General features: G+C 38.1%; 1 protein-coding gene across 6 annotated transcripts in view; it reads left to right on the forward strand.

Annotated features, from left to right (window-relative positions):
* The window catches only part of SCN1A (sodium voltage-gated channel alpha subunit 1), a 149,233-nt gene that overhangs the window by 22,603 nt on the left and 105,090 nt on the right, over positions 1 to 21,540 (forward strand). For 4 of the 6 annotated variants that reach the window (XM_059167124.1, XM_059167129.1, XM_059167127.1 and 1 more), the window contains exon 1: positions 3,168 to 3,414. The exons of 1 other annotated variant lie outside the window; for it this stretch is intronic. The gene's annotated coding sequence lies outside the window, so the exon portion shown is untranslated. Of the gene's footprint in view, positions 1 to 3,167; positions 3,415 to 5,480; positions 5,551 to 21,540 lie in introns of those variants that run through there. One more of the 6 variants, XM_059167126.1, reaches the window with a different exon arrangement.

Below are 21,540 nucleotides of genomic sequence, written 5' to 3' on the forward strand. Positions count from 1 at the left end.
TGGGATGTTGGCCTCTCTTTCCAGTCTGTATCGGAGCAGCCATTTAGTCTCATGTTCAATTCCTTCAGTTTAACAAACAACAACCATATTCCACAAGATAAAACGTGAAGCAGATCTTTAATTAACACAAAAAGCCAAGATTCGAACTACTGAGAAAAGAAGAAAGACATTAGAGAAGAAAGAATAGGGGACCTAAAATATGGGTAGAATTTTCCACGTATGGATGGGAGCGGGGGCAGGCGGGGAAGATCTGTCAAGAGAAGCGAAGATTGTGGACAAAAATACAGAGGCAAAGGGTGGTGTGTGCAGTGAAAATAGTGTGCCTTTCCATCTGTTTAAAAAGTTGGAGTGAACTCCACTAACGGAGGGATTTTGATCTGGTTTGTTCACTGATGTAACTTCAGTTTCTGGAAAAGTGCCTGGCATATAATATATAGCATATATATGCTATATCTGTATCATCTAATCTATACATATATATGCCATATTTTATATATATATATATACTTGAAGGTCCAGAACTCCCAGAGATGGGCATCAAGCATAACGTTTTGGTAGAAAATTCTCTTTATTTTCTATGCTGAGCTCTCCCCTTGTACTCTCAAAGTCCTAATCACAACAGGAAGTTCTCCTGTCTATCTTAGAACTGATGGACAGCAAGACCCAGTGCAGTGCATATATATATATCAGGAGATTGAGGAGGTGAATAAATGAAGTGTCAGATGCTCAGAATATGAGCAGTATTTGATAGCTTTCAAGGACTTGGGCATTTGGATTCCTGCAAAGAGGGAACTGGCTAGGATTCCACAGACTAGCAGAAGCCAAGTTCAACTAAGTAAAAATGGAGTTTATTTGTGTTTAACATGGAAGCCTAAGTCCATGAAATATCTTGATCTTGGGAAGGCCTGGAATGGGAGATAGAAGTCATTGCAAGTTTTCTGGCTCTGTCATTTGTCACTGCTTCTTCTACTTCTGTGTGATTTCTTGCTCTCAGTGCCTTGGCCCACCTGGTTTGGGGCGTGCGTTTCCAGTGAAGCTTGGCCCTCACAGTCTCCAGAATCACATGGAGCAGTGCTTTTGAGTAGGTCAGGTGGACAGATACCCTTCCCTGCTCAGGTCCTTGGGAGCCAGGGGCACAGGTTCACCACTGCAGACCAGAGAAAGAGAGAGAGATATTGAGAGAATTGTTGTGAGCAGGCACTCAAAAACTTGACCTTTATAATAAGCAGTGAGAAGGCATGAAAGCATGTGGCCAACGGTGTCCTTCTTTTTATGCCTATACATTTAAGCTATAAGTACTGTTCCTATGAAATATGTTAGCCTGACATTAAAAAAAAAAGAATACCGCCTGTTAGTTCACATACTTCCTACATCTCCTTCAGCTCCCACAGCTTAGTAATTACTTACTAATATTGGTCACCAGTCCCTCCAGCTCCTTTCAACATTGCCCTGACTCTACCAGAGGCTGGACAACACCATTTCCCAGACACAGAATAACTTCAATTAAAATGTTCATGCTACCTTGTTTGGCTTTGGTGAAAATACAGAATTGCTGAGATGAACAGGAAATGATTACTCGATTTCCTTCTTTTATAGATGAGAAGAGGGGCCCATAAGTAATTTATTTAAAAAGGTTCAGTAAATGTTTTGTGAGCAGAGAAACAAAATATCCTTAGATATTTTGTTAGATATTAGAAATGGGGACTTTTCAGTATGTTGTAAAGATCAATAGACTTCAGAACCAAGAGCCTTAGTTTTACTGCTTTGTAAGCTATGTTGGCTGAAGCTTTATTGATAAGGTTCAGAGATCCTCGGAGTTTTCAACTGCACAAGGAATAGTTATAATAATAGTAATAGTAACCACTATACTGTTCTTTGGTAAGGAATAGATAGATGAAGTATTGAAGGTGATATCATTTAATAAATGGCAAAATAAACCCCATGAGAGTTGTCAGCAGTAACTGTGTTAGGGGGAAATCAATGAGGATGAAATATTTACTGCAAATTACTAATCTACACATAGTTCGTTGTGAGTTTACGCAGGACCAGATGCTAAAGACTGTTTCAGTTTTAAAGTACAGTACACTGAGAAAGTTCTATTCTCAGTTCCCAGAGTTACAAATAGTTTCGCATGGATGTTCCATTGTCTTGGGAACACCTGATGGATGGGTTTTATATTTCTATCAATAGGCCTTACTTCACTCTATTCAAAAAATATATATTTGCTTACCAAAACATGTTATTGTAATTAAGCTTTAGGTCAACTCCACAAGATGAGGAAACATTGTGGTTAAGTATAGTAAAACTAGTCATTTTTAAAAAACTTTTTTGACAGAGAAAGATCACAAGTAGACAGCGAGGCAGGCAGAGAGATAGAGAAGCAGGTCCCCCTCTGAACAAAGAGCCTGATGTGGGGCTAGATCTCAGGACTCTGCTCATGACCTGAGCAGAAGGCAGTGACTTAACCCACTGAGCCACCCAGGCACCCCTAAAACCAGTCATTTAGAGTGGAAGATAATCTTGGTTAACATCTAAAGATAAATGAAGATGACAAAATTTAAGTTTTTGTGACAAGCTCAGTAGCTAGCTCAAAGGCACGTGCTCATGGGTGTTGAAATTGAAGTAAAACTTAACATCTTCTCACACTGAGCTGTTCATTATAATGCAGAACTCTCTACTAAACACAATCTCCCAAATGAGAAACATTTCAAGTAGATCCTCAAAGGAAAGTCATAGACAGGCAATAAAGGGCCACCTAGTTCTCTCCTGGTGGAATAAGAAGACAGCGCTTTTTCACAAATTATATAATTTGTAAAGATAGCAACGACTCATAGTGAGAATAAAGTGACAAAGAAAAATGCAAAAGCAACCATGATATTTGCTGTGCTTGAAGATAGCTGTATTTACTTTTAAACTCTCTAATCTTGAAGTCATCAGGGGTATGATATAATAGAGCAACTGGAAATGAAGGAGAAACAAGAGGAACCAAGAGTGAGAGCGCCAGAGGGAAGAAAGGAAAGAAGGAAACAGAAAAGAGGTTGAGAACACATAAATCTGACTGGTGAGGACATATTTAGTGTTTGATCACTAGATGGCGATGTAATGTAAGGTGCTCCACATTTTTTTTTTTTTTTTTTTTTTTTTAAACAAGCTATTTGCTGATTTGTATTAGGTACCATAGAGTGAGGCGAGGATGAAGCCGAGAGGATACTGCAGAGATCTGTGGTGCATGTGTGTATGTGTGCGTGTGTGTGTTCGTGTGTGTGTGTCCCGCCTCAGTGAGACTGCAGCCCTGGTAAATACTCGGTCACCCTTTGCAAAGGGAATCTGAACAATCTGAAGGCACGTTGTTATCATCCGGTCTTTGGGAGATGCTGCTCCTCGTTGCAGATGGGTAATTTTCCTTTTTATCAGGTAAGTCATCTGGTTGTTTCGTTGTGATCTTAGTCATATTCATTTCAGTTATTCCTGTGGTAAAAGAGCCCTCGGATATACAGTTGGGACTGAGCAGGAAGTCCATTTTCATATGTGAATTCGGACCCACGGTCCCCCTCCTCCCTCTCTTCTCCTCCCCTTCTCCTCCCCTTCCCCTCCCCCTCCTCTCCCCACCTTCCACGAACTGAAATCAGGTTTGTTTTGCAGTCAGCATCTTGGTACAAGATGGGATTCTTTGGCCTGAAATAGCTTGGAACCTGGCCAGTTCTTCTTGCCTTTGCTTGCCTTCATCCTCTTCAAGGTCTCCTTTTGAAGCCCCCTCTGTCCCCCGTGTTTTAGAGCTGGACTAGCTAGCTGTGAATAGAGGTCATATTGTTCCTAAGGATGGAGCAAAAATTAGATCTCAGTGTTAACCCCCCAGGAAGGAAGGAGGCAGCCCGGCAATGCTGGAGCTCAGCACTGCAGGGGTGTTCAGGCTCCTCGAGCAGAGGCTGGGCTTGGGAGGAGAAGTGCCTCCTGCCTTGGACCAGAAGGAAACAATGATGCATTCCCCCTAACTCAGATTGAATGGCGCCACAAAAGGAGCTTGAGGGAAGTGGGATTTCTTCCGTGGAACGCCAGGCAGGACACACCGAGTTACTTTTAATTAGACAGAGGTCACGATGAGCAGTGAGACTGCAGAGGCAATTCGGCTCCCCGGGTGAGCCGGCTGGCTTTTCCAAAGTGCACGAGAAAGGTCTCCGGGTGGAAGGGAGGCTTTTCAAACACATCTTTGTTATCATGGATTCCCTGCTCTCCTACCTGTTTGAGGTATGTGTTTAAAGACCACCCCCCCCCCCACGTTTACTTCTATTTCTTTTTGTTCTCTCCACTTAACTCATAGAGAAGCGTCACTCCTCTTTACCCAGTCGGTCCAAATAGAGTGGTGGTAGGTGCCCTTTCGCGTGTCTTCAGAACCGGTGGAAGCCAACGCAGGGGCATGCTCTGTCCGTCTGTGCATGGGACTAAATATTTTCGGAGATGCAACAGCAAACTTGTGAATTGCTGAGGCTGTTGCTCTCACACCTAGAAAATGTGCCTTCCCTTCCTATGGATTGACGGGTTCACGTGGGGTTCCTGATGTGCTAGTGTAGTAACAGGACAGATTTCTCCGTAAAGCAATTTAAAGCATCCCAAGAGGACGAAGCCGAACAGAAATAGGAAAATTCCATGCTGAGGCTGGTGATTCCGGTTTGGGTTTCTCCGGGGCAGAGCAGTGGGTAGCTTACCTTTTCTATTTGCTGCGAGACCTGGCCCTCGAGGGTGATGCAACCTGGGGCTTGGGCACATTTGCTGGACGCCTGACACTTCTCTCTCCCCTTGGCTGGGAGTTCTGGAAGAAGAGTGATTGTTGTGGAAGACTCCTTTAAACCTCTCCTTTGTGGCTGTTGCTCTTGTAATTGCTGTGAGACCATAGCCTCCCTCTTCTAGGAGGACTGTTGCCATTTAGGCCTTCCTGCTCAAAGCTCCTTGAAGAGATTTTTAGATGGTGTCTATTTTAGGAACATAATGTGTAGACAGGAATGGATGGCCACAGAGATTTACGGGAAAACAGTTTCGTGGAGAGGGTGAGGTAACATTATGAACCACTAGAACTGAGCCCAGTGGCTGGTTACTTCGCATGAACCCAGCAATGCAATTAGTTTTCATTAAACTCACTGCAACTCCTTCGTATGGCTTTATTTATTTATTTATTTATTTATTTTTATTTATTTTTTTTTTAACCTTCTTCCCTCTTCACCTGGTTGGTTTGTTTTTTTCAAAAAAAATTTTTTTTGAACCTGGAATGCTCCTACCAATAAAAGTAATTAATACATTGGATTTGCCGCCAATACTAATAGTCTCTGTTTACATGGCCCCTTCTTGCTGGGAAATTTGCTATCTGGAGACTCATTTTTTAGGGCAATTTCCCTTTAAGGCATGGTGGAAAGGGTTTCTCCATCCATGGGAGGGGAAAGGGAGGCACGTTGGAGGCCTAATTAATTATACAGTATCCAAGAAGGCACTGGGGATCTCAGCCAGGATTCTCCATTAGCAACTAGAAATACCCGGGACAAAGGGACAGACTAGAGACGCGTAAGTGAACTTTATTGCCACCAGCGTAGAGAATGAAAACTCCAGAATCTCCTAGGGGAAGTCCAGTAAGAAATATTCAAATTCCTTGTATAGAGGGCACTGTCGGGGAACCCAGAGATTCTCAGAGAGAAAACGTAAGAGCACCTTCTCTGTGTTGCAGAAAAGGAAGGGAAAAATCTGGGGCTTGCTTGGAGTGACCCCTAGGACTTCACAAACTGGGCAGCCCTTCTGGGTTTGACACCTAAAAGCACCCCTTCAAAATTTAGCGGGGCTGGGGCTTTTTAGAAAAATCTGGGGCTTGCTTGGAGTGACCCCTAGGACTTCACAAACTGGGCAGCCCTTCTGGGTTTGACACCTAAAAGCACCCCTTCAAAATTTAGCGGGGCTGGGGGTAGGGGTTGCGGATACAAGGAATTATAGGCCAAACCCATACTTCCTGCCAGGTCAACAGCTACTTCGGAAGGGGGCGGAGAGGAGAAAGGGACGAGGGGGGGGGGCAGGGGGAGTGGAGAGGGACTGGGGGGGGAGTGGAGAGGGACTGAGAAGGAGCTATTGACGCTCCTGTGGTCTTCATCTTTGGGTCAATGGACTGTGATTTGTGAAGTAATCACTATCCTTTGAAATGCTGATTTGTCAATTAAGCATGTTTCACGACTCTGTTTAGATAAAACTGGTGCAGGGGAGGTGTGGGGAAGGGATTTATTTTCCGAGCAACTGTGGTCAGGAAAAAAAAAAATTAAACCAAATGTCTCCAAACTGTGCTTTTCCAACTTTTTCTTTTGCTCCTGTTCCTAGATCCCACTTATTAACTATTTTAAGTGCAAATATGCATAGCATTTACTCTATGTCAGCCACTATTCTGAGCAGAACTTTACAGATATTTTGCCACTTAATCAATGAGGTAGGGACTATTATTAATCAATAGTTTATGGATAAGGAAACCAAGGCCTAATGAAGTTAACTTTCCTTCAGTTAGACAATTAAGTGGCAGAGCCCAAGCAAACCTAGACAGGCTGGCTGCAAAGTCTGTGCTTTCAACCACCCCTGATCACTCCAGTGAGGGCAGAGCTAGGATCTAGTCCAGATATCAGGACTCGGGTAGTGCAGTCTATATATGGTGGCTATAAATCTGATGTGGAAACATTGGAGTTCAGAGCCAATGATCAAGAAAGAATTCTTGGGGCATCTTTGGTGCAAAAGGTGGTTTTATTAAAGTACGTAGACAGGACCCTTGGGCAGAAAGAGCTGCACTGGGGTCATGAGGAGTGGCCCCTTATATACTTTCAAATTGGAAGGGCATTTGGGATAGCTTAAGTCTCTAAGGAATTTGGAAGCGAGGTTTCCAGGACTTTGAGGGGCTAGCTGTGGTTGGGGAAGAGGTCATTTAGTGCTGTCTAGTAAAACCTCAGTCATGAGACTCTTCAAAAGTATATTGGTGGGTCTTATGCTGGGAGGATGATTGCTAACATATATCTTAGGGAAGGGAGTAGAGATGAAGTTTCCAAAGGAACTCTTATATGTTAAAGGAGACTCACAAGATCTTGGAGGTGGGTTAATGTTAAACTAAGACTGCCTTTTGTGCTTAGCAAAGAATGGACATAGGCAGTTGAGTTCCTAGAGGAAGATCACTCTGCCTGTCCCAACAACCTGCCAATGGGCAATAAGTTATAAAGATTCTTTTGCCTTTGTTCCCCATGTCAATTCATCTGAAATTTCATATAGTTTGATTTAGAATGATTTCCTACATGTACTATATTCATTCATTGGGAAAAAAAATTATATCCTCCTACAGTATAGGACAGTCCCTCAACTAGGTACAGGAACATGATGAATTAGACAAAATCCCCGCCCAAATGGTGCTTTCAGACTAGTGACAGAGTTAGTAGACTTATCAGTGTGTAATGACATAGCAGAGAATATATGTTCTTTGAAATAAAATTAAGTAGGGAAAGGCAATACTGAGGTGGACGGGGGCATGCAGAGAGAAAGCAAAAGAGGTAACTGAGTGAGGGGAGAGGAGAGCATTCAGCACGGAGAGAGGAGGGGAAACACAAAGGTTCCCAAGGGCACAGTGTCTCACAGGTGTGAGGGCTGGCACCCACCTTGTTAGCAATCCTGGGAGGAGAAGAAATGGAAGGACTTGGGGGCCACACAGGTGACCAGCCAGATCTGGGGAGCCCTGGCATTTATAAATTTAAGTCGAATATTTAATGGTGCCAAATTACTGGCTAAAAAAAATAATAACAACAACAACAAAAGAAACCTAAACCACTTATTTTTACGTACCAAAAAGTTTTTTAACAGTTCATAAAATTCTGTGGAAAATGCTGTTTCCTAGAATGCTGTGAAATTGCTCAAAAAGGTTTAAAAGGCACTATTTGATGAAAAAAAAATCTGATTGAGATTTTTGGCTAGATGGCTGCAAATAATCAGTTAAAATAAAAAACAGAACAAATAAAAAAACCAAAAAAACCAACAATGCCCCAGGCAACCAGTCCATCTTGCTTACACTTCAGCACTTTCCCCTGATGTGGCTAAATCTGGGACATGTGGGCTGATGGTAAGGACGAAAACCAGTCTGTCATCCCCCAGGTTGCTTAGGACACAGTAGGCGCTCCGAAGTGTTTGAACAAATCTTTTTTCTGCAAATGAATTAACAGGATCTCAAAATAATATGGGAAAATATAAACATCAGCTTTCATTTTTGTCTATATTAAATGTTTCGTTATATTTTTATTCCTTCAGAATTCACATTCTAATGGTTTATCTTTTTATATCTCCTAGCTGTTTGCTCCCACTCCCTCTCAGTTACCAACAAACATTGTAATTTCTCTCTAGCAAGTGTGAAATTCTCTTCTTTAGAATGAACCTTGCTTTTCACCCTGTAAGTGGCAAAAATCCTCTCTTTCTCTTGGGGCCTCTTCCTCCTTTGGTGCCCTGCCCATAACCTTAACTTGAATTGTGATGAAAGCATCTATAGTTCTTGGCTTTAATTTTTTTCTTTTGTCATTTATGCTTTTGATGCCATATATATGAAACCATCACCTAAGCCAAGGTCGTGACAATTTACTCCTTTTTCTTCTATTCTATTTATAGTTTTAGCTTTTACATTTATGTCTGTGATTCATTTTGAGGCAATCTTTGCAAATAACGTGGAGCAGGGATCCAACTTCTTTCTTTTGCATGTTGATATTCAGTTGACCCAGCATGAGTTCCTTACCAAACTTAAACTTGTTCATGCACCTGGTACACAGTAGACCAATGTCCAAGACGTGGTTTTTGAAGCAATGAAAGCTTTATTATCAGAAGGGCAAACCAATGAAGAGGCAGATCATTCCCAAAGTTGCCTTGCCCAGTTGAGCCCAGGGACAGCTTCTATATGTTTAGGAAGAAGATGAATACATAGGAGGAGGGTGAATCATCTCTTGACACCTTGAGGCAGGGGAGGGCTTGAAACAATTTGGAGGTAAGCGTTCTTCCAGACAATGAGGTGCTGGGACCTGGTCTGATCAGATACATCAGATAATTTCCAGACAAATACCACCCTCCAGTACCCATTAGGTTTCTGTAGTAAATGGGTAAATAGGAAGTAGGGATAAAAAGGCAAAGTTAATGACTGATCATATATGAGCTTAAGAGGTGCACAAAACGTAATTAGATAGGGAACAAAACAGAACACAGAGCTAAGTTAATAAAGCAACTAATACAACTGTAGTTGAGTTTACGCTTTCAAAACAGGTCCGGGAACCAAGCATTTGGCCTCAGATTGTTGGGAAGACTCTTGTTTCCCTACTAAATCATCACATTACTCCTGCTGGCCGGGCTGTATGTTACATGGATCTATGTTCTTACCAGCAGTTATGACACATACTGCTACTATGGTTGCTTTTGTTCTTTAAGAAAAGAGCAGTGAGAGTTTCCTTTTTTAGAATCCATATGACTTTAAGTATAAGAAAATTGGCCCACATATCTATAATTGTTAAACACTTTTTAAAGCTAACTTCATGTCAAAATTTTTCTCAAACTGAAAACATATTCAGTTGTGACTCTACTGGAAATTTAACAAGGAAATGAGTAACAAGGTAATGTTTTTGCAGAAAGATTACTAGTAATTTCTAAGAAATATCCCTACTGTATTGCACATTTCCTCCCAAACTTGTGCAAACACTATCCATGTTCTTTATAATGTATGTTTCTTGTCTGCTTTTGTTTCATGTTTATGAAGCCATTGGGGGAAACCGTTGGACTTGAAATAGACAAGTACCATTCAAACAGGGTTGCTTGTTGTATTGGTTTCCTAAGGCTGCCATAACAAAATACCACAGACTGAACAACAGAAATTTGTTTCTCATAGTTCTGGAGGCTGGGAAGGCAAGATCAATGTGTTTCTTAGGTTTGGTTTTTTCCTGAGTCTTAATTTATTGACTTGCCAATGGCAGCCTTCTCCGTGTCCCCAGATGGTTTTTTCTTTGTGTATCTCTTTTTGTGTCCAGATTTCCTCTTCTTATAAGGACACCAGTCAAGCTTATCTTAACTTCATCACCTCTTTAAGTTGTAAAGTGTCCGAATACTGTCACATTCTGAGGTTCTAGGGGTTAGGGCTTTGACATATGAATTTTGAGGGGGAAACAATTCAGCCTGTAGCAGTTGTCTTTGCTATACGAATGACTGCTAAAATAATGAGCAAAGAAGATAGAAACTGGTAAGACTCTTTGTTGTTGATAAAATTACTGTTGTTTTACTAATGGCAAGTTTTCATTATTCATAAGTTTCTCCCACCTGTTAATGAGTTGTCTGTGTATGTGTTAATAGTCCAATAAAGGCAATTAATTAGGTTTCTATTTAAAGGGGCGTGATGAATAATAAAATGGGCAGAAGCAGAAGAGTGGTGACATTGATTACACTTGTGTGCCTGCAATGTCATGTTTATATTCACAATCTATGAGACGTTTACTTAGCTCAGGCTCTTGTTTCAATGAGAAAAGTGACATAAAAGGATATAAAAATTAGGAATCCATGAAGATTTTATAAATAATTAATTTCAAAGTGCTTCAATAAACAACTGAGACTGAGATTAATGTAAGTATAAACGTAGTATCTCAGAAAGTACAGTTCATGAAGACGAGTGGTTGACATCTAGACTGGCAATGGCAAGAGTAAGGAAGGCTATGATGGTTAGTTAGCCCTTACTTCAGACTTTCTGGTTAGTTAGCCCTTACTTCGGACTTTCTGGTGGTGGTTTCTGGTGGACTTTTCTGGTGGCTTCTGGTGGCTTCTGCAAAGTGCTATTATCTCCTAGGATGAATTCATTTGACTACCTTAGGCTTCCCCCCACCTTTTCTTTCTTTCTTTTTCCTTCCTTCCTTTCTCCCTTCCTTTCTTTCTTTCTTTTTTTTTGTCACTTGGATTAAAAATTAAAATTCTAGGAAGTGAGCCTCCGTTGGTCAAGTTTGTATTATAAATCTGATCCCCTTAGTTAAAGGTGAACTGTGCCCTTTCACTGACAGTCCTACCAAACTGTTTAGGAATAGTAACTCCACCCAAACAAAACTGAAAACAGTCTACACATACAATGTTAGAAAAATGGTTAAATAAACCATGGTCCTTACAAATATTGAGATTTTATGGAACCATTAAACAGAATGTTTCAGGAATGTTTACTTCTCTGCACAATTGCCCAAGGTACAATGGGAACGTAAAAAATGCCATACAGATAAATATATATATCTAGTATGATCTCAGTAATGAGAAACAAGAAGCAATAGTGGTTTTACTTAGGAAAAGAAAAAACAGAAAGAATGCAATAGTTATTTCCAGTTTATGAGATTATGATTTTTATCTTCTTCTTTACAAATTTTAAAAAAATAGAATATTACATCTTATTTTTCTGGTAACAAAAGTAATATATGCTCATTACATAAAATAAGAAGGAATAGAAGAATAAAGATGATAAAATGATCCCTACTCTATACAAGAGTAGGGATCAAGCAAAATTATCACTGTTAATAATTTATTTTATACACCAAAGTATTTTTTGTACAAGTTCTCCAAAATAAGCATGTGTTGCTTTAACACCCATAATAAAAGCATACAGGAGAGCCTGGCTGGGCCAGTCAGCGGAGCGTGAAACTCTTGATCTTGGGGTTGTGAGTGTGAGCCCCAGACTGGACACAGTGATTACTTAAATATAATAAAATTTAAAAGAATGTTAGCATACATTATTTTTCAAATGCATTTGGGTAAATCTATTTTGTATAAAGATCCTTATTAGATCTGTATCAAAATATTAAAACTCAATATAAAGTTATTCAATAAACAGTTGAATGTTTGAATATTTTATCAGCCCATGAACTCTCTATGATAAAATTAGTATTTTGCCAATTTTTTAACAATAGATGAGCTTTGGGAAGGGGTTTAATATAAAGTTAGCCTTAAATGTCAAAGAAGTGTTTTTTAAAAAACTGTGTAATTCGGTAATCTAACTTCTCTCTTTAGAATTCAGCAACATTTTAGGAAAGTTATATTTGTGACACACCTATCATTTGCAATGGATTATTTTAGTAAATATTAACCTCAGACTGAGAGCATCAAAAGCAGACAAAAAAAATGGTAAATATTTTTTGCAATTTGTACATAATTTTTTTTTAAGATTGTATTGATTTATTTGAGAAAGAGGGGGAGAGAGAGAGAGAATGAATGACTGGATAGGAGGGGAAGAGGGATAGGGAGAAGCAGACTCCCCACTAAGCAGGGGACCTGACGTGGACCCTGGGATCATGACTTGAGCTGAAGGCAGACATTTAACTGATTAAGTCGTCCAGGGGCCCTGTACATAAATTTTTAGACTACTTCCAATAAAACTCATCAAATTGGCATAATCAGTTTGTAAGATTATCAGATAGAATAATAAGAATACATTAACAATGTATACTATTGAGCCAGAAGATAGGACGGAGTAATGGGGGTCATCATTAGTATACATTGCATTTGGAGATGTGGAATTACTCGTGTGGAGAGGATAGTGAGACGAATCTGTGTGAAGAGGAGTAGATGAGTAATGGTGGCTTAGATGACAATATCTAGATTATTTCTAAGCAAATACTAATAACTTTAAAATCAAAGAAAGTATTGAATATGGGAAAGAAACCAGAGCTCAGGATTTCTGATCGTATATTCATAGAGGAGAAGAAAACTAAGAGAATTCTGTCACATGAAATATTGCAGTCTAAGAAATTCAGTGGATTTTAAAATCCTGGAAAGAGTTACTTTGAGACTTAACAAATGCTACCAGGCAGCAGTTTTCCTATTATCCTGGAATGTGATATGCCATTTAAAAAGGCCAGTGGTATTTTGGGCTATGTGTGTCAGTGTGTTGGTACAAAACCAAAGAGGCAACAGACTGGTTTCAGGTCTGCGATGCCATCATTTCAGTGGGCCTTGGCGTTTCAGGTTTCCAGTGATTTGAGGAGTCTGGAAGATCGTACACCAATATTTAAGGCATTTAGAGGTTTATAAATCAACCTGTATGAATGAAGACAGGACTGACTTTTGAAGACATTGCAAAAAAGGAATTTAGAAGATAATTAAGAACTTAAACAGACATCAGTAAGCAAAGAAAACAGAAAAGACAAAGGTGGGCTCCATGAACCTCCCTATGGAATGACAATGGAATCCCAGCTTGCTCTCCTCTGGGACCAAACCTTATCTCATTCTCCTTTCCTTTCCCTCTCTCTTTTTCCTTTTAATTTTTAGGCATTTTGCTGAGATCAAGAGTTGGACGTGAAACCGACGAGGCCATTCAGGGGCCCCTGTTTTTGCATTTCATTTCTAACACTCCTTACACTCTGTGGTTATCTAAGAATGTTTCCACAATCATATTCTCAGTATGTTCATGGTCTTCGATGCATACAGAATATAATACACAAAAATAGAAAAATTATTAACATGATTTCAGCAGTTATTTTCAAAATGTGGTCCACAGACGCCTCTGAGTTCCCTTGAAAGCATTTAGGGAGTCGCTCAGGTTGCAATGACTTTCATAATCACACAAAAGAATTTTTTTCTTCTTTCACTATGTTGACACTTGCCCTTAAGGTACTAGAACAATGAAAACTCCTAGCCTTAAACTTCTCAAGACAGCAGTACCAAACTGTACTTGTCATCATTGCATTCTTTTTTTAAAATAATTTTTATATAAATAAAATGTATTATTAGCCCCAGGGGTGCAGGTCTGTGAATTGCCAGGTTTACACAATTCACAGCACTCACCATAGCCCATACCCTCCCTAACATCACTGCATTCTTCACTGCCATCTGCTCCCCATAAAAATAGTTAAATAAATAAATTCATTAAATTAAAAGCCAGTTATAATATTCTGTGTGCTGAAGTTGGAAATACACATAAAGAATATGCGCTACCTTCCAAAGTATAATGGTGGTTGCCTCAAAAGAAATCACTGTGCAATTGTTTGAGCACAAACAAAGAGGCTGCTTTTCCGTGGAAGATCGTCTTTACTTGAAAGGGTGACTGACACACAAATTCTGCTCATTCAGACTTGGGTATTTGGCAGATAATTTTTTTGAAAATGAAGTGAGCCTGTCATTTCAAGAAAAATAACGGAGAGTATTTGTTACCAATGACAGCATTGGAACTTGGAAGAGAAAATTAGAATTTTTGCAAACTTCTATATGAACTCAGCAGCTTCTCAAAACTTAAAGGATTTTCTAGATGTGATCAGTAGTGATGTTAGCAGATGGATAATGAAATGTTTCAGCATCTCAAAGACCTGCACAAGTCAGTCAACCGATACATTTACAAATGAACAATGGATAATGATACAAAGTCATACATGGATAATGGATCCATTCAAAGTGTAAGATAGACTGATAGATTTCAGTGTAGCAGAGTACAAGTTCATTGATAATGGTTTCAGATTCCAGTTGTATAGTTTCTGTAGATTATCAAAGAAGACTGTTCAGATTTAAGTGAAAAGGCTATTAAAAATTTCAAACTACACATCTATGTGAGGCCAGATTTTCTTCATCCAAATGTAAATTATAATAGATTGAATGCACAAGCTTATTTAAGATTCTGGACATTAAGCCAGACATTAAAGAGATTTACAAATTTATAAAATAACACCATTCTCAGATTTTTTTCTTTTAGAACTGTGATTATTTTTCACTTAAAATATTATTTCTAAACATGTGATTAGTTTGTTAATGCTTATTTATAAATTAATATTTTCATAATTTCTCTATTTTAATTTCTAATATCATAAATATCAGTAAACTCAACCCACACAAACAAAAGTTTTGGGGGTTGTTAATAATATTAACAATATAAGGTGGTCCAGAGGCCAAAATTTTATATGACAAGGATGAATTTGATAATTTATCAGATTCAATGATACATTTATATCTATTACACTGTAGACCTGTACTCATTGAGGTTATTATAATGCAGGTTAACTAGTCTCTGGAGCTCATGCTGATAGAGAAAATATTTGTCACATTATACCAGGTTTTCCATTAGCTATACACATCATCCTTTTAGTTCAGTAAGTTCTGGTAAAAGCGAACAAAAAGTTTTGCAGAGTAAATCAGAGATCATAAAAGATAAATGTTCTAATACTTTTTAATTAATTATTTTATTTTATTTTATTTTTTAGGGAGAGAGATCTTGTGCTAGTGAGGGGGGAGAGGGAGAGAGACAATCTCAAGCAGACTTCCACTGAGCACGAGCTAACATGGGACTGGATCTCAGGGGCCTGAGATCATGATCTGAGCTAAAACCAGGAGTCAGTCGCTTAGCCCACTGAGCCACCCAGGTGCGCCAATGTTCTAACACTGTTTGGACTATTGTCATCCTTCAATTAAACCGATGTAAGAATGTTCTGTTGGTCTTCATCTTCCCTACTTGGAGTCAGCCCTCCACACACCCAGCAGTGACCTTTCTAACAAGCGCATCAAATCCCCTTTTTGAAACTCTAAGTGATACTCTCAGGTAAATACCATATTTCTTAAGGATGACTGGCTTCTGTGCATGGTCTCGGTTTCTCCCTTCCCCACAGCGTATCTACCCTGCCATTAGTCTTGCCGAACTAATTGCATTTCTATGAATAGCAGAAGCTGTTTCTGTCTCCAAGTCTTGGCTGCGGCTTCCTTCTCTGCCTGGAAAGCCACCGCTGCTTCTCCATTCTTGGGAGGACTCATTTCCCTGCTGTGCCACGGCGCCCCTGCTGGCGTCTGCTTCGATCACAGCACCAGTTGTACTGGAGTGTGCTTATTTCTCAGCCCCTCTTTGCCCGGGAGGGGTCCCCTACCTTCTTTGCAACACTGGCCAATCTAGGGTCTACTATGTCTAAGTATTATCAGCACTGCCTATTTCAGTTTAGAAAAGGTACTCAACAGATGTTTGTTCAATGAGAATGAAAACCAAAGACAATTTTTGAGTAATGTCTAACACCTGACAGTTCCATACTTTAGTACCACTTCTATAAAAGTAACCACTTTTGTCAAACTACATCTTAGAATAATATAGTAATTTTCATAATTTTATTTCTTATGCAAATTCTAAACTCCTATTATAGAGCCCATATATTTCATGATTAACACTGCTTTTCAAACTCATTCTTAATTTTTTTTTCTTAATACCTTTAGCATTATGAGTTAATTCAATATTTGATTATTTCCTTTTTTGTCATTTTGAGGCATATGTTGTTTTCTTATTGGAGTCCCACTTTTAAAAAATTATCCAAGGATTATTTTTTACAGTTGTCAAATTGATAGTTATTATAGAAAACTTAGAATATTTAGAAAACCATAATGAAGAAAATAATATTTACAATCTTATTAGCTTTTACATGATTTTTTCCCAAAATAACAATAGGCTATTGTTTTTAATATTTTAATGTTTTCCTCTAAGTCATTTTTATTCTTCTTTGCATTATAGGATTCCTAGAGTGTTTCAGTTTAGTATCAGGTGTTATATCTTAAATATTTTTTCATACCATCAGTACTAATCCAAAAATATAATTCTCATGACTTCATATATTCCATCATTGAGCCTTACATTTATTTAATTATTCCTACAGTCTGTTGTTGCATGTTATATTTATGATTAGCATATATATGCTGATTGTACAATCTGGCAGACAAATTAGAGGAAATACTGACCAATAACATTGATTTAGCATTATAATCATACTCATAGTTAATGGATCCTGGATTAGAATGGTCAGGAAGCTGGTCAGAGCAAGGAATGATTTTTCCATCACTCATTTTTTTCATTTACTATCCATTCACTCCACATATACATATTGAGAACCGACTTTGTATAAGACTAGTGTTAAAGACTATGTATAAGGTTGCCAAGATACTTACTCTTAAGTATTTAGATTCTAAATAAAAAACAGAAGCTGGGTATGTAAAAATTGTTTTTAGAAAGATGGAATTCATTACTTCTTTGAAACTCTGAACATATTTTATACCATCTTTAAGCTTCAATACTACAGATCTTAAGGAAATCAATGTTCGTATTTACATGTACTACTCTCTTCATGTAAGTTGAGTACTGTGCCTTGATGGATCACAATAGGATTCAAAATTCCAGCTTAAATTTAGAACAAAGATTTTTCTTTGTCATAATGCCCAACATAATACCAAAGATAATTAATAGACGTTCTGTGAGGAGTAATGATTCTTGACTTTAGGAAAAAAAGAAAATTAGGTAAAGAAATATATTTATGTCCTTTACTATAAAAATGTTTGGTATTTTAGCCTTTGTTTGTTATTATAGCTGTTGAATTTTAAACTATTGTGCTTTTTGCACTTCTCACTCTTGGGAGGTGGTATTGTTATTTCAATTATTTTATTGACTAATTCAGCAGCTATTGATTGTGTACCATTCACGAGGAAAGAACTTCATATAGTATAGTGATGAAATGCAAAGATGGATGTTACTCTAAAACAGAAAATGAGACACATTCACAAGTAGAGATAAGGGGAGGTAGGAGTCAGCAAGTAATACTAGAGTTGCAGACAAATGCTTATATGAACTAATAGATGACTTGCTATTTGTTTTGGAGAACTGTCAGTGAATGAAGAAGTTAACAGTCTGTATAACAACAAATTTGCCTCCACGTTGGCCTATTAAAGTAGTTAAGGGGATCAGCAAAGAGTAGGCAGTAAGTATCTGACTGATAAATATAAATGAAAATAGGTAGCTAATAGGAAGTAAGTATAGCCTGTGACAAAAATAATTATGAATAATAATCTTCATTGTACAAGACATGCCAGTTACCAATTTACTGACCCTCAGCTTCAGGTTCACCCTTTGGTACCTACTCAGCCATAGTAAGCTGGGCTCTTTAACATTTGTTTTTTACAGTAAGTTTTGTCACTGATATTAAAACTTTGTCAGTAGAGGACATTGAAGGGGCATTGTAAGAGAAGGGGCCCTCTATTCCTGGTTCTAAATGTTACATTTTGATTTTACTTGCTTCTAGTGCATGATCCACTAAAGATGTGTGTGTGTGTTGGGGTGGGGAGGCATCTGGTGATATTCTTCTCAACCACATACCCAGTTGAGGCAGCCCATTGGTAACTTCCCAGCCTTCCCAACACAGATACCACAGGCTCCTGGACTGCCCACAGGGGTGTACCATTCCTCCTGAAGTTGCATTCACTGGCCTAGAGGGTTGCTCCTGTTTGCCCTACAACTGTGACCCACTGTGGCCTGGGCAACCCAGCAAACTACAAAGTCCTAGAGAAATTGGGCTTCAACCACAGAACCTTCCCATGTTTAAGCTCCTTTGGGTGCTCTACCTCAGCCCTAGGACACTCTTTGGTTTTTCTTAAATCTTTATAGTGATTTTTCTGTCATAATTTAATAACTCTTCATATTCAACTTTCTGTGTTTAATATGTGGTTCCTGCCTCCTCACTGGATCCCATTCTGTTGTTACAAGTTATTTTGCTCAGTTAAAATTACTTTTTAAATTCCATAGTTTGTAGTGGTAAAGGCTTAAATTTCATGTCACTATTCTTGAAAAAAAAAAGTTGGACAGGTGTTAACACATCATCTTTTCATTTGGCTTCATGGAAGATGGCTTTTTCACTAGGAAATGCTAAATATGGTCTAGCATTCCCATTCAGAAATAAAAATTGGGCATTCATTGGCCAAATAAAGTCTCATTAATCCTATTTCCAATTATAATGCTTAATTTCATATTGAGTTATCAATATAACAGATGTCATAGGTTTCTTTCGACCAAAGTAAACCAAATGGAGTGAATTTAAACCATTTTCATATGGTCATAAGTATGAATTATTTTAATGTAAAGAGTTTCAATAAAGTTTAAGTATGTATTCAAAAGTTTTAATAGACATGAAGTCTGTAGTCCACAAAATCACTTGTTAATTGTAATTTTGATTTCACTTCCGTTGCCAGAGTTTTCAGTTACATTTAGGTCTGGTGTTAGTTATGTTAACAATGAAATTCAGCCCCTCATTTAAATTCTTTGATAAAAGGGGGAGACCCTGGATAAAGTGGGTTTAAAAATTTTATGATTGATTTTTTGACTCACAAATGACAATTTTACCTCAAAGATTTTTACAACAACCAAAAACAGTAACAGCAGGGCTACAAGTTTATTGACTCTGGGATCTTTTAAAAGTGAAAATATTTACCAAGAATACCCACTGGATTGGAGCACGGTACACCAGGCAAATGTGTACAAAATGTTAAATGAAGAAAAGTTCACATTCTTTCCTCTATAGCAAAATTCCTAAAAAATAAGATATAAGATCTGAGACATTCCCCCTGGGACTTAGCTGAGGTTCTTTGAAACATATCAGAAATAAACTGAGAAATTATCTCATTTCCTTTTAGAAGTGCTCTCCCACAGATGAAGTATTTTCTGTTATTTTTATTCCCCGAGGAAGTACTTTCTCGGGACTAGATATTAATTGTTTCCTTTCTCACCAGCAGCCTTGCGCTTTCTTATAAACAGCAGGCTGGCAGGACAAGTGGCCAATTCACTTCCACGATGAGGAAACTTTTCCATTAAGAGTTGTTGACTGAGATGTACCAGTTGAAGATCCCGTGCAAAACAATGCACCTTAGTTTAGCTCTAATAAGGATTATTCTAAGGAAAGAAATAGAAAATGTTATAAAGATATGGGAGCCAAATGGAACCTTAGGGGTGATCTTATCCAGCCCTTCCTTTCATAAAACTCTCATGTCTGATCAAGTTCTATGCCACCTTTTAGAGATGAGGGAAAATTTAGAGTGAAATGTTATCTCTGCTCACTCAATAAGTATTTGCACGTTGAACAGTTTCTTCTCTATCAACCTCCCAGTTCCTTGTTTTCTCCACACCCATTTTCTCATGCATCTTGATCCTCGGCTTCATTCCCTTTCTCCAGGATGTAAGATTTTTTCCTTCTTATCAAAATGCTCCTTCTCCCTCTATCTAGCTACAGTAACATCTTGTCCTTCTGTTGAGTCACATTTCTTGAAAGAAGACTTCTTCAGTGTCCATTTCTCGTTGCCCATTTACTTTTTAAACTACTGCAATTGTGTTTTGCATCTCTAGCACTCCAAGACCTCCATACACTCATAAGATGATGAAGGACGACCCTGTCCGTCATCCAACAGACTCTGTGGTTCCTCCCGTTGTAGATTATGTTGTAACATTAGGCGATGGCCATCATTGTCTCTTTCTTCCTCTCTTTGCCCCAGTTTCCTCTTCTAAAAAATAGGGATTATTTCTGCAAACATTAGCAGTTGAGTCTTAAGAATGAAAGTATTCCTTTTTGATTAATGTCTAGTTTCATCCTTTTCATAAGAAACTTATAACAAATGTGTGTCTCTGCTTTCTTCTCAATTCTTTTCTCTACTATCCATAAATACCACCGATAAAATTAACTCACTAAATTGAGTTTGATATCAAATCATTCACTCATTTCTTTCACGCAGCAGATATTTATAAGCAGAATACCAGGCACCGTGCCATGAACAGAGAGATATTTCCAGCAAATCTGATACAGTGGAAGAACATCGAGCTGCAGTCAGATGAATCAGTATTCGTATCCCAGCTCTCGCCGAATACTCTGTGACTTTGATTAGAGTTTATTTCTTCGGACTTTTGTTTTCTCATCTGTAAAATAGTGACAAAAATACATATTTGCCATACATATTGTATAGTAAAATCTAAAGATCATGTTCATCACGTACATAGCACACTGCTGGGCACCGTGTTGATATGTTTAAACTATTAGCATTCCGCTATACATTTTTTCTAAGTAATCAAAAAACTATATTAGTTTTACAGGTTCTATATATGCTCAGCCTTTTTCCTTTGTCCTTGTGGAGAATTTCTTTTCATTTTATAATACTCATATCAGCTATCACCTACTTAGGAAGCTTCTCTTAGTAACATTTCTATTCCTCCCCCATCCTGAAAGAATTGATCATGGCCTCTTCTGTGCTCCCTTTGTGTCTCCAAGATAACTTCTTGTTCCACATACACAGTGTAACAAATGTGTCTCTCCTAATAGACTGTGTGTTCCTCCTGGACAGAAGCCATGTCTTTCATATATATATCCCAAATTTGAAATCTAGCTTAGAGCCACTTAGGCAACCCAAAAATGATTTATTCTTAAGCAGATTAAACCATGCTTTAAGATACAAAAGACTTTCATTGTATATAAAATAGACAACATCAAATTTACTGAAGTTTTATTTGGTAAATGATATTTTCTCTGTACCTATTATATCTGAATGACAATGAGATATAATAGTTATTACCTGATCTAAATAATTTGGCATATATCTAGCAAACAAAATTATTTCTTTAATTCAGTGTCTTCTGAATGTTGGCATATATGTTTTGTGTTACAAATAAGTGCTTTACATACTTTTAGAGATAACTATAATATCAAAATGTTCAAATTCTGGTTTAAATTAACAAAGATATGCCCGAGA

This window comes from Mustela lutreola, chromosome 3, assembly GCF_030435805.1.
Source record: "Mustela lutreola isolate mMusLut2 chromosome 3, mMusLut2.pri, whole genome shotgun sequence".
Taxonomy (NCBI): Eukaryota; Metazoa; Chordata; class Mammalia; order Carnivora; family Mustelidae; genus Mustela; species Mustela lutreola.